This window comes from Nannobrachium achirus (genome assembly GCF_963921795.1).
Source record: "Nannobrachium achirus genome assembly, chromosome: 15".
NCBI classification, from domain to species: domain Eukaryota; kingdom Metazoa; phylum Chordata; class Actinopteri; order Myctophiformes; family Myctophidae; genus Nannobrachium; species Nannobrachium achirus.
Window position 1 is genome coordinate 3,626,362 of NC_137822.1, and position 12,500 is coordinate 3,638,861.

Sequence of the window (12,500 nt, forward strand, 5' to 3'; positions counted from 1 at the left end):
TCATCTGGTGTAGTGTGGTAGTGTTTACAGGTCATCTGGTGTAGTGTGGTAGTGTTTACAGGTCATCTGGTGTAGTGTGGTGGTGTTTACAGGTCATCTGGTGTAGTGTGGTAGTGTTTACATCAGTCATCTGGTGTAGTGTGGTAGTGTTTACATCAGTCATCTGGTGTAGTGTGGTAGTGTTTACAGGTCATCTGGTGTAGTGTGGTAGTGTTTACAGGTCATCTGGTGTAGTGTGGTAGTGTTTACATCAGTCATCTGGTGTAGTGTGGTAGTGTTTACAGGTCATCTGGTGTAGTGTGGTAGTGTTTACAGTCATCTGGTGTAGTGTGGTAGTGTTTACAGTCATCTGGTGTAGTGTGGTAGTGTTTACAGGTCATCTGGTGTAGTGTGGTAGTGTTTACATCTGGTGTAGTGTGGTAGTGTTTACATCAGTCATCTGGTGTAGTGTGGTAGTGTTTACAGGTCATCTGGTGTAGTGTGGTAGTGTTTACATCTGGTGTAGTGTGGTAGTGTTTACAGTCATCTGGTGTAGTGTGGTAGTGTTTACATCTGGTGTAGTGTGGTAGTGTTTACATCAGTCATCTGGTGTAGTGTGGTAGTGTTTACATCAGTCATCTGGTGTAGTGTGGTAGTGTTTACATCAGTCATCTGGTGTAGTGTGGTAGTGTTTACAGGTACATCTGGTGTAGTGTGGTAGTGTTTACATCAGTCATCTGGTGTAGTGTGGTAGTGTTTACATCAGTCATCTGGTGTAGTGTGGTAGTGTTTACAGATCAGTCATCTGGTGTAGTGTGGTAGTGTTTACAGGTCATCTGGTGTAGTGTGGTAGTGTTTACATCAGTCATCTGGTGTAGTGTGGTAGTGTTTACATCAGTCATCTGGTGTAGTGTGGTAGTGTTTACATCAGTCATCTGGTGTAGTGTGGTAGTGTTTACATCAGTCATCTGGTGTAGTGTGGTAGTGTTTACAGGTCATCTGGTGTAGTGTGGTAGTGTTTACATCAGTCATCTGGTGTAGTGTGGTAGTGTTTACATCAGTCATCTGGTGTAGTGTGGTAGTGTTTACATCAGTCATCTGGTGTAGTGTGGTAGTGTTTACAGGTCATCTGGTGTAGTGTGGTAGTGTTTACATCAGTCATCTGGTGTAGTGTGGTAGTGTTTACATCAGTCATCTGGTGTAGTGTGGTAGTGTTTACATCAGTCATCTGGTGTAGTGTGGTAGTGTTTACAGGTACATCTGGTGTAGTGTGGTAGTGTTTACATCAGTCATCTGGTGTAGTGTGGTAGTGTTTACATCAGTCATCTGGTGTAGTGTGGTAGTGTTTACAGATCAGTCATCTGGTGTAGTGTGGTAGTGTTTACAGGTCATCTGGTGTAGTGTGGTAGTGTTTACATCAGTCATCTGGTGTAGTGTGGTAGTGTTTACAGGTCATCTGGTGTAGTGTGGTAGTGTTTACAGGTACATCTGGTGTAGTGTGGTAGTGTTTACATCAGTCATCTGGTGTAGTGTGGTAGTGTTTACATCAGTCATCTGGTGTAGTGTGGTAGTGTTTACATCAGTCATCTGGTGTAGTGTGGTAGTGTTTACAGGTACATCTGGTGTAGTGTGGTAGTGTTTACATCAGTCATCTGGTGTAGTGTGGTAGTGTTTACATCAGTCATCTGGTGTAGTGTGGTAGTGTTTACAGGTACATCTGGTGTAGTGTGGTAGTGTTTACAGGTACATCTGGTGTAGTGTGGTAGTGTTTACAGTCATCAGTCATCTGGTGTAGTGTGGTAGTGTTTACAGGTACATCTGGTGTAGTGTGGTAGTGTTTACAGGTCATCTGGTGTAGTGTGGTAGTGTTTACATCAGTCATCTGGTGTAGTGTGGTAGTGTTTACAGTCATCTGGTGTAGTGTGGTAGTGTTTACAGTCATCTGGTGTAGTGTGGTAGTGTTTACATCTGGTGTAGTGTGGTAGTGTTTACATCTGGTGTAGTGTGGTAGTGTTTACATCTGGTGTAGTGTGGTAGTGTTTACATCTGGTGTAGTGTGGTAGTGTTTACAGTCATCTGGTGTAGTGTGGTAGTGTTTACATCTGGTGTAGTGTGGTAGTGTTTACATCTGGTGTAGTGTGGTAGTGTTTACATCTGGTGTAGTGTGGTAGTGTTTACATCTGGTGTAGTGTGGTAGTGTTTACATCTGGTGTAGTGTGGTAGTGTTTACATCTGGTGTAGTGTGGTAGTGTTTACATCTGGTGTAGTGTGGTAGTGTTTACAGTCATCTGGTGTAGTGTGGTAGTGTTTACATCTGGTGTAGTGTGGTAGTGTTTACATCTGGTGTAGTGTGGTAGTGTTTACATCTGGTGTAGTGTGGTAGTGTTTACATCTGGTGTAGTGTGGTAGTGTTTACATCTGGTGTAGTGTGGTAGTGTTTACAGTCATCTGGTGTAGTGTGGTAGTGTTTACATCTGGTGTAGTGTGGTAGTGTTTACATCTGGTGTAGTGTGGTAGTGTTTACATCTGGTGTAGTGTGGTAGTGTTTACATCTGGTGTAGTGTGGTAGTGTTTACATCTGGTGTAGTGTGGTAGTGTTTACAGTCATCTGGTGTAGTGTGGTAGTGTTTACAGGTACATCTGGTGTAGTGTGGTAGTGTTTACATCTGGTGTAGTGTGGTAGTGTTTACATCTGGTGTAGTGTGGTAGTGTTTACAGTCATCTGGTGTAGTGTGGTAGTGTTTACAGTCATCTGGTGTAGTGTGGTAGTGTTTACATCTGGTGTAGTGTGGTAGTGTTTACAGTCATCTGGTGTAGTGTGGTAGTGTTTACATCTGGTGTAGTGTGGTAGTGTTTACATCTGGTGTAGTGTGGTAGTGTTTACAGTCATCTGGTGTAGTGTGGTAGTGTTTACAGTCATCTGGTGTAGTGTGGTAGTGTTTACAGGTACAGAAACACATTGCACTTCCACTGTATCGCTGTTGTCGGGTGGAAACCTTGTACAGTATGTCCAAAACCGTTCGCTTTGTATTTATCATTTAAAAAAATCACACCCGTGTGAACTGAGCGGTGGTTCTCCCCCCCCCCCCCCCCCGTGTGTGTGTGTGTGTGTGTGTGTGTGTGTGTGTGTGTGTGTGTGTGTGTGTGGCCTGGACAACAGCGCCCCTCCCTTAACATGTGTGGTCAGAAAAGGTACTACACAGGCTTGAGGCTACATACAGACATACAAACAAACTAACAAACAAACATACCTACACACACGGCCACGCTATGGAGACGGTGTGACCACCGCTCAAAAATATTTAAAATAGTGAAAATAGGCGAGCACACAACGCGTCGCACCACTATACACACAGCAGCCTACATCTATTTTTATTTTGTATTTCTTCTCTTCTAGGGGTCCCTGGTACAAAACACCATCAGATGGGGGTCCGCGGCCAAATATATACCAATTTGGGGGGGGGCAAGACGAGTCATAAAATGTCTTTTAGTTCTACTTTTAGTTCTCCCTCCAGCCGCGCAATAGATAGGAGGGGACGGGGGGGATTAACACCTTCACTTTTTTTGGGTGGAGGGGATATCCCACCCAGTGTTCAGGTCCAAGAAAAAGACGCAAATATGATCGCTTATACTGTACACACTGAGAGTAGGCCTAGTTCTCATTTCAAGGCGTATTACTGCCCTCTAGAGGCACAGTCCCACCAGTGCAGTGCAGTCCATTTGCAGCTCATCTGTTCTGAATGAGTTTAATTAATGCGACACAAGCAGGCAGGCAGTGGCACTGGCAGAAGGAGACCGTCATTGCAGGTGCTGGACCTCTCACGTCAAAATGAAACGGTCAAAAAACCAAAAAACGATAACGTCGTTCTTTAAATCAAGCAACAATGTAAGTACCTTTGAACAGATGCATAATGGAAATACAATTTCGTTTGTCAACACATTTTAAGTTACGTTTCCTCTTGTTACTGTGGTTCCCAACTTTTTCATGTCGGACCCAAAAATAGACACCAATGAGGCAATCACTCATGGCCCCACGTGAAAATAAATCAGTGAAAGAGTGAAAGAATCACTGTCACTCACTGGTCACAGACACAGAATATTTTACTAAAGTAAAACACTGTACATGCATGGCATGTGGTGTCTTCGGTTTGAAACTTGTCAACATGCACAGAACATAGAACAAATTGTAGTGATTTAATTTTCATGATTTATGAAACTTTATGACCAGGCGAATTCTGACAACAACAACAACAACAACAAAAAGACAGCAGCCGACATGTGTCTTTGGTTTGACACAACATGCACAGAACATAGTGATTTAATTTTCATGGTTTATGACCAGGCAAATTCAGACGACAACAACAACAACAAAAAGAAGGCAGCAGCTGGAGGGCAGCCAGTGCAGGCTTTGGAGGAGGTGAGGAGAAACCTACAAATTATTAATTATACCATTAATGGCCCCCTTTAACCTTTATTTTCTTTATATTGCATTGTGTATGAAACTACTATTTCCTTCATGTTTTCAGGACATTTCTAATCATGACAGTGAGTCAGAGCAGACTGTATCCCAAAGCTCAAGCTGGGTGGATGAAACCAGACGCCACAGACTTGGACTGCAGGTTAGAATCCTTTGTAAATCCTGTGTGCATCATTGCATGTCATTCAATATTAAGACACTTTTCTGAATGATCTGACCAAATAACATTCTCATTTTCAGGACATATCTGACAGCGAGTCAGAAGATGGGACAACAGGATCCATCCATGTGGAGGAAATGAGTGACTTAGAGGAGACTGGAGGCCCAAGCCGCATGGATGACCAGGATGGACCACTACAGGTGAGACTCCATAACTGCTTTCTGGTTTAGTCCCATGTGCCTTCACTTAATGTGGCCCACAGGTTAATATCCAGTGATATATAATTTATTTGAGCTGTTAGAATTCCAAAAATGTACCTGCATTCATCACTTGGGTCTATTAGTAGCTGAATGCATGACTAGTATTGTAAGTGCTGCAGCTGTTGGCCTGTTACTCCTTCAATAAAAAGATCTAATATAGACTTAATGAATTCATGTGTATTTCATTCTAAAAATGCCTTGAAATCTGCGTAAAACAACTGTGTAATTCAGCTCAAGTGGAGGGGATATGTCCCCCCCTCCTCGGGGCAAAAGTGGGGGGGATATCACCAAAAGTGGGGGGGATACCCCAAAAATTTTCGCGCGCGCTATGCGCGCGCAAATACCTCCCAGATATATCCCCTTCACTTTTAAAATGCCTCTTGCGCCCCTTTCTCCCTCCCTAACATTTTAGTTTGTATTTGCTGACGAAATTGTCAATAAATTTAGTCTTCGTTTTAGTCATCATAGTTTTTATTTCATTTTGAGTGGTTGTTCTCGTCGGTGATGTTCTCATCTTGGTTTTAGTTGAGGAAATGAACAGTGGAAGGAAATAGCTGCATGCAGTATCTGAGCGCTCTCTCCACTGCACAAAGACGCCCCTATAATCTCCTTATTACTGCAAACAGCTCTCTGCTGCTGAGACTACGAAGATGCTCACATAGCAATGAGGTGCAACTTGACATTTCATTATAAAAAATTAATCTGTTTGCTTCACAGCCACACAATTTCTCACCATTTCCTTCACAAGGTCTTATTGCTTACTCCTGTGGTTCTGTATGTCAACGACCCTCGAGCTAAGACTTGAGGCCGATTCGACAAATCAGTTCCCAAACTTTTTCCTGACAAGGACCCCCAAAATGTAGGCTATTTTTCCATTGTATCTGCTATTTTTTGAATAGCCAACCCTAAAATCTAAAATGGCAACAGATGCTTTCCCGTTTTGGGGTTAATATTGTCGGGTGGAAACCTTGTATCTCCAAGTTTCACATTTGTATGTTCTTTTGCAAAGTAAAGCCCTGCTTCATCGTACAAGGCCGTCGCACAAAAGTAGTGAAAACTGCAGATCTACAAGCACTCAACGCCTCGCACCGCGAGGCGTTGTGTGCTTGTAGATCGGCTGTTTTCAGTAGTTTAAAGGGAGGGAGAGAGAGAGAGAGAGAGAGAGAGAGGGAGAGAGAGAGAGAGAGAGGGAGAGAGAGAGAGAGAGAGAGAGAGAGAGAGGGAGAGAGAGAGAGAGAGAGAGAGAGAGAGAGAGAGAGAGAGAGAGAGAGAAAGAGAGAGAGGAAAGAAGAGAGGAGGAAACGAGACGCAAGAAGAGAAGATGCAAGGAGAGAAGAGGAGATAGATAAACAAAACAGTAGAAGACATGGATGCTTTTCACCAGGGGCGTCACAAGGGGGGGAAAAGTGGGACTGAGTTACTAGGGCCCAAGGTGGAGGGGCTTTAATTATTTTATACTTTAGCTATTAAAAAAATAGCAGATATACAAGCTCACAGCACGGCATTGAGTGCCGCACTACAAGCTTAAATAGATCTGCTATTTTTGAAAAGTTGTGAAGACGTGCACATCTTTGAATATATATGTATTTTTTTTAAGCGAACATTTATAACTCAAATTTTGATTCCGGAACTAAATATTTTGAGATGGGGGGTCCGTGGCCAAATACATGTAATTTGGGGGATTTTTCAAAAATAGCAGATCTACAAGCTCGCAGCGCGGCACTCGGGCCGCGCTGTGAGTGAGCTTGTATATCTGCTATTTTTCAATAGTTAAAGCACAAAATAACGCGTAATAATGCGTTCCCAGTCTAAATGGGTTAAACCCCCTCCCCCTATGAAGAACATTCATGGGGAGCACGCAGTGAATCCTTGTACCCAGTGCCCAGAATTTGGTGCGACACCCCTGCTTTTCACACACGCAAATATTATATAGAGTCAATAAAACAAACAATGCTGTGTGTTTTCAGTGGTTGCAAGCTCACATTCCCATCGTTATACAACTGGGGGGGACGGGGTTCCCAGCCGTTCTCTGCCCCGGCCCCCGGCTCTATAACGACGCTAAAAAAGCTCTGCGGTGAGATCTGATTAAACGCAGTCAGGCACCAAGGCCGTTTACAATGCAGGCATTTAGCAGACACTCTCATAGGCCGCACTCAGACTGGAACGTTCTGTGTTCAGTGCGAGTCTGTTCCGTTTGGAAAGTCTGTTCCAAAAAAGAATACATTTCCCACAATGCTTTGCGGACGTGGGCCGTCCAGCGAGAGGCGGAAGTGTAAGTGGATTTCGAGCGTGTAGTCTTTTTGGAGTTGGCGTCGGTGGACAGTACTGCTGCTGCTTGGTGACACCTGTTGGGCAAAATGTTGTTTAGAGGACGCAAAAGGGCGCTTGTATTGGCGGTGTTGGTGGCGAGGAGAAGGAGAAGGAGGGAGAAGCGGCTTGAAATGGCCAGGAGAACGAGGGAAGAGGAGAGACAGCGCCATGATCACTGCAGACCGAAGGCTCAACGCACTGTAGTGTAGTGGACTACAAGTGTGCTCTGCCCAGTTTCGCCGCGGCAGAACGGTGGTTCTCTCCTATTGGTTGGCAGCTGAACCCTGCCTTCTGTCTCATCAAGTGCAGCTTGTCTGCTCCCCAGTGCTCGCCTACAACTGTCTCTGTGCGAGTCGTGAGCAAGTTGGACGCAACCACACAACACCACACGACTCGCACTCGACTTCAAACCACTCGACTCCCATCCGGAATGCATTGCGCTGTGCCTGCCCCCCGCCTCCCCCACACGACACGCACTCGTTTTTGTGCCTTTAGGTCTGTAGCCGGCCATACAGAGCGACTTGCAACAAGCAAAGGTAAACACATGCATCAAATGCAGAGAGCCAGACAGTGTTAGTGCCTCAGTGAACTATAGGATCACAGGTGAAACCAGGAACATAGCGTCACTCTAAATCATACATGGGCAACTGGCGGCCCAGGGGCCACATGCGGCCCCCACCTTCACTTAATGCAGCCTGCAGGTTAATATCAGAATACTGATATATTATTGGTTTCAGCTGTTACAATTCTAAACATGCAAACATGACCGTTTTAATTACTTCAGTCTACCTTAGTAGCTTAATGACTAGTATAGTAGTACTAAAATGTTGTTTTTTTTTTCATATCCAACATATTTGTATTTAGGTTCATAAAGTTAACATGAGTATAACTAAATGCATTTTAAATTAAATACAATTGTACATTTCAGGATTCCAATTGAAAAATAACACAAAATAAGTCAGGATTCGAATTCAAAAGAAGCAAAAATAACTGATCTACAAGCTCAAAACGCATCGCAGCTTGTAGATCTGCTATTTTTGCTTCTTTTGTAGGAGATACTACAATGCCAAAGTAGGACTTAGCAATATGCAAAGTGGCCCTCTGGTGTGAAGGTGGAAATATAGTGGCCCTCGCCATCGTCAAAGTTGCCCACCCTTGCTCTAAATGATATACTGTCAAAACAATATTCTATATACGTCAACAATGAACCTATCTTCTACTGTATCTAAATTACATGCTATTTAAATGACCTTTTAACCTTGGCAGTCAAGAAAAAAAACAATTTGGTCAGGAACATTCACGTCTAAGTAGATTTAACCATTTATTGCATAAACGGAATACAGTTAATCTTGGCGCCGCGTTCGGGCTGAATTTTGGGAATGCTTTTTGAGCATGCTAAGCAAAATCAGGGAACGCTAAGCAATACCCCCCATACGTAGGGATACAATAGCACAACAACAGCAATACATTGACACGTAACTTAAACGTAAAAATCACAGTATTTGAGCTTAACAACATTGACATGTAACTTAATTAGACAATCACAAGTATTTGAGCTTAGCCAGACTGATCTTGCAAAGGTGGAGGCTGGGGTGGAGGAGGAGGCAGCTAGCTGCGAATGATTCCGAAGCTTCGGAAACCAAGCATAGAGAAAGCAAGCCATATTTAAAGGAGCCTTCCCTACTGAGTGAGCGCTTTGATTGGAGTATGGCAGTCATGTGACGTAAAGACCAGCAGATATGAGAAGGAGGAATGAGAACAGAGCTGACTGACAGCTGACTACAGCTGGGTGGGACGACTCCCGGGTCCTGCATAAACTAGTCTCGCGAGGCCAGAATGTTGCCTCCGCGATTTGGGCAAATGCTCCCGGCATACAGTCTGGCAAACGGAAATAGAAACGATGAGTGCGAGATAAAGTGGATGTGACGCAACCGCTCCCTTGGTGCAGTAGCAAGCCAATAACATGTCCTACTGGAAGTGTTTGTCTCCTTTCAACATTTCTGGGGGCGTTATTTCGTCTTTCTCTGGTGTTATTGGTGTTACCTCCATTATGTTTTCAAACGTTTTCTTAAACTATACACTCATAACAAGAATAGGCCGCTCGAATGATTTTGTCTGAGCTATTGTGTTTCTGTTATGTTTCCAATGGGACTACAGTTCAGTGCAGCAGTGGCTACTTCCAATACTCGCCGTTCGGGAGCTGCCGTTCCAGACTCTATATAGCATTCGGAGATTGTGGAATAGTTGTCTGGCTACGCGAGACTATGCATAAACTAACGCTGATGCTTCATTTGCAAGTAACAAAAACATGTGCATGACACTTGTCTGTCTGTCTTTCTCTCATTAACAACATGAACCCCACTGTGACTGTCCCTATTCTGTGGCGAACATTTGGCCCAAAAAATCTCAATCGAGCTCGTAGATTAGCTGTATTTTAGGCAAATGTGTTTTGTGTTTGGATTCTACCGAATCCAAATGACTGAAATCAGTCGTGGCGACTGGGAACTTTCATCCAACAACAAAGAGCAGACATTTATCCCTAAGCCCACGCTGAAAACGAGAGGATCTAGTATAGAGCCCTGGAGGACCCCAGTTAATTTGTCGAGCCCAGGGGTCGTCAACGTTTTCAGGCCAAGGACCCCTTAGTTGAGAGAGAGATGAAGCAGAGACCCCCACAACCTGTTCATAGATTCCATATAGTTTCATCGTTTGACAGCACAATCATCAGTGTTTTTTGGATTCATGTCAATTTGTGTTTTCAGATATTTAACCACGTGAACCGTCAATACGTAATAAACTCGACCTTTCACACTGTACTTGGTCTGCTCTTTTTCCCCTCTACACCAAACCTCTTTGCCAAAAATAGCCGATCCACAAGCTCACAACGCCTCGCAGCGCGAGGCGTTGAGCTTGTAGATCTGCTATTTTTGGCTAACGTTCTCAAAATATGGACGTTAGGGTTCAAGTGGTTAATATAAAAAAGAAAGAAAAAAAAAGCTTCTATCACACAAAGATTTGGAGGACCCCCTGTAGTAACTCTGAGGACCCCTTAGCGGTCCCGGACCCCTTTGTCTAGCCCATTGTAGGGTTTAAGTGGTTGCTTTCTGCGTTCAACAGCCTCGTTGGTAGCAAACGTTCACTCACTATGGATTCACAAAACACCAAGTCATCACCTGCACGCGTTAGGTCACAACCTATCTGACATCATGTAAAACAGCACAACGAGCACATGTAATCAATGAATCAATCAATCAGTCAGTCAGTCAATCAGACATTAAATCAGCCGATGAATCTTTCTGCCTGTCAGGACATAGCATTAGATCTAGAAATTGTTGCTCTTTAACAATGAGACAAACTTTTGTTTCTGTTTCTATTGTAGCATAAATAATAAACATTCTAGTTGGGATGGGACGATAAGCGATATTATCGTTTATCGTGATAAAAAAATACTCACGATAATCGTATCGTGGAGATTTACTTTATCGTGAAATCGTCCTCCGTCATGCACTGGGATCAATTCACCTTCTATTTGCCGAGCTGCATATCTGGTACCATTTAAACCCTCTATTGGTAAAATGTACTTATAATATACGTACTTTTTTTTCACTCTCTACCAAATCCCTTTGCCAAAAAATAGCCGATCTACAAGCTCACAACGTGTCTTTTTTTGGCAAATGTTCCGCCCCCAGGATAATGAAGGTTGGGAATATTTTGATTATCGCGACAATATCGTAAATCGCAATTTCTTTGGTCACAATAATCGTGATATGACATTTTCATATCGTCCCATCCCATACATTCTAGTGTCATTATAGTTGCATCTCATTGGTCCCTGCACCCTGCTATTGTCATTTCCTTGGCTCTCCGGTGGTGATATGATGATATCGGGATACATCCACTCCAACATCATAGACAGTATATGGATGGGACATGATTGATCTGGGAAACACTGAGTGATTCATAAATAGTCACCATCTATTTATATTCTCTGACACAGGCACGCATATTACTATACTTGTGAAGAGATCATTATCCTAGGACGCTGCATGTTTACATTCTATTAGCATTTCTTTTTCACCATAAAGCCGAAAAATTGCAGATCTACAAGCTCACAACGTGATCTACATGTATACCTATGCAAAAGCACACAACAACTAAGTTTACATCAGGCATAACTCCATCTCTAATCCCTAAACATATAACCTCAATATGTCTCATCCTAAAGCAGACAAAATTATCCTCCCCAAAACGTCTTATTACTGACATGTTACTTATACTCATCATGTCCTCTTAATTATAGTAACACACACACGCACGCACGCACGCACGCACACACACGCACACACACACACACACACACACACACACACACACACACACACACACACACACACACACACACACACACACACACACTGAAATACAACACACACAACCACTGCGAAAGAAAGAGAGATACAGAGAGAGGGGGACCTTCGGTGTTAATTTGAATGTTGGTACGCAGGGGCGTCACAAGGGGGGGAGTGGTACTGAGTTACCAGGGCCCAAGGTGGAGGGGGCCTTAATTCTTTTATAGCGATTTGGCTATTGAAAAATAGCAGATATACTAGCTCACAGTGCGGAGCTTGTAGATCTGCTGTGAAAATGTCGTGAGAATGTGTGCAAATCTTTGAATATATGTATTTTTTAAGCCAATTTGTAACTCAAATTTTGCTTCTGGGGGGTCCCTGGAACTACATATTTTGAGATGGGGCATGGGGGTCCGTGGCCAATGAAAAGGTTTGAGCACCACTGACAGAAAAAAACCTTAAAATATTCAAACTCAATATTTTTTTCAAAAATAGCAGATCTACAAGCTCGCAGTGCGGCACTCGGTGCCGCGCTGTGAGCTTGTATATCTGCTATTTTTCAATTGTTAAAGCACCCCCGGGCCCCACAGTGAATCCTTGTACCCGGGGCCCAGAGAATTTGGTGCGACGCCCCTGTTGGTACTGTACACAAGCCCTCTGCATTCCAGCATCCATCCATCCACCAGGCTCCCACGCACACAGACAAGTGCACACAAGGAAGACTGACCAGTTCATTGTTAGGCGATACTATATAGCCCACTGTTTCTGTACTGTACTGCACTGTACCCGGCACGACTTCAATGAACAACAAAACAAAACTGCCAATTAACATTCTAGACTTCCTTCCCCAACCAACAACGCTGTTATGGATTGGACTCCCGTGTGCTTTCATGTCTTCATGAGAGAGAGACTGAAGACAGAAGATCCACACAAAACATCCAAACACATGGGCCTTTAAGAATCCA

At 43.6% G+C, this 12,500-nt stretch overlaps 1 protein-coding gene across 1 annotated transcript in view; it reads right to left on the reverse strand.

The window, feature by feature from the left end:
- The window catches only part of sez6l (seizure related 6 homolog (mouse)-like), a gene marked incomplete at both ends in the record, with an annotated part of 190,279 nt that overhangs the window by 177,384 nt on the left and 395 nt on the right, over positions 1–12,500 (reverse strand). The window lies entirely within an intron of this gene.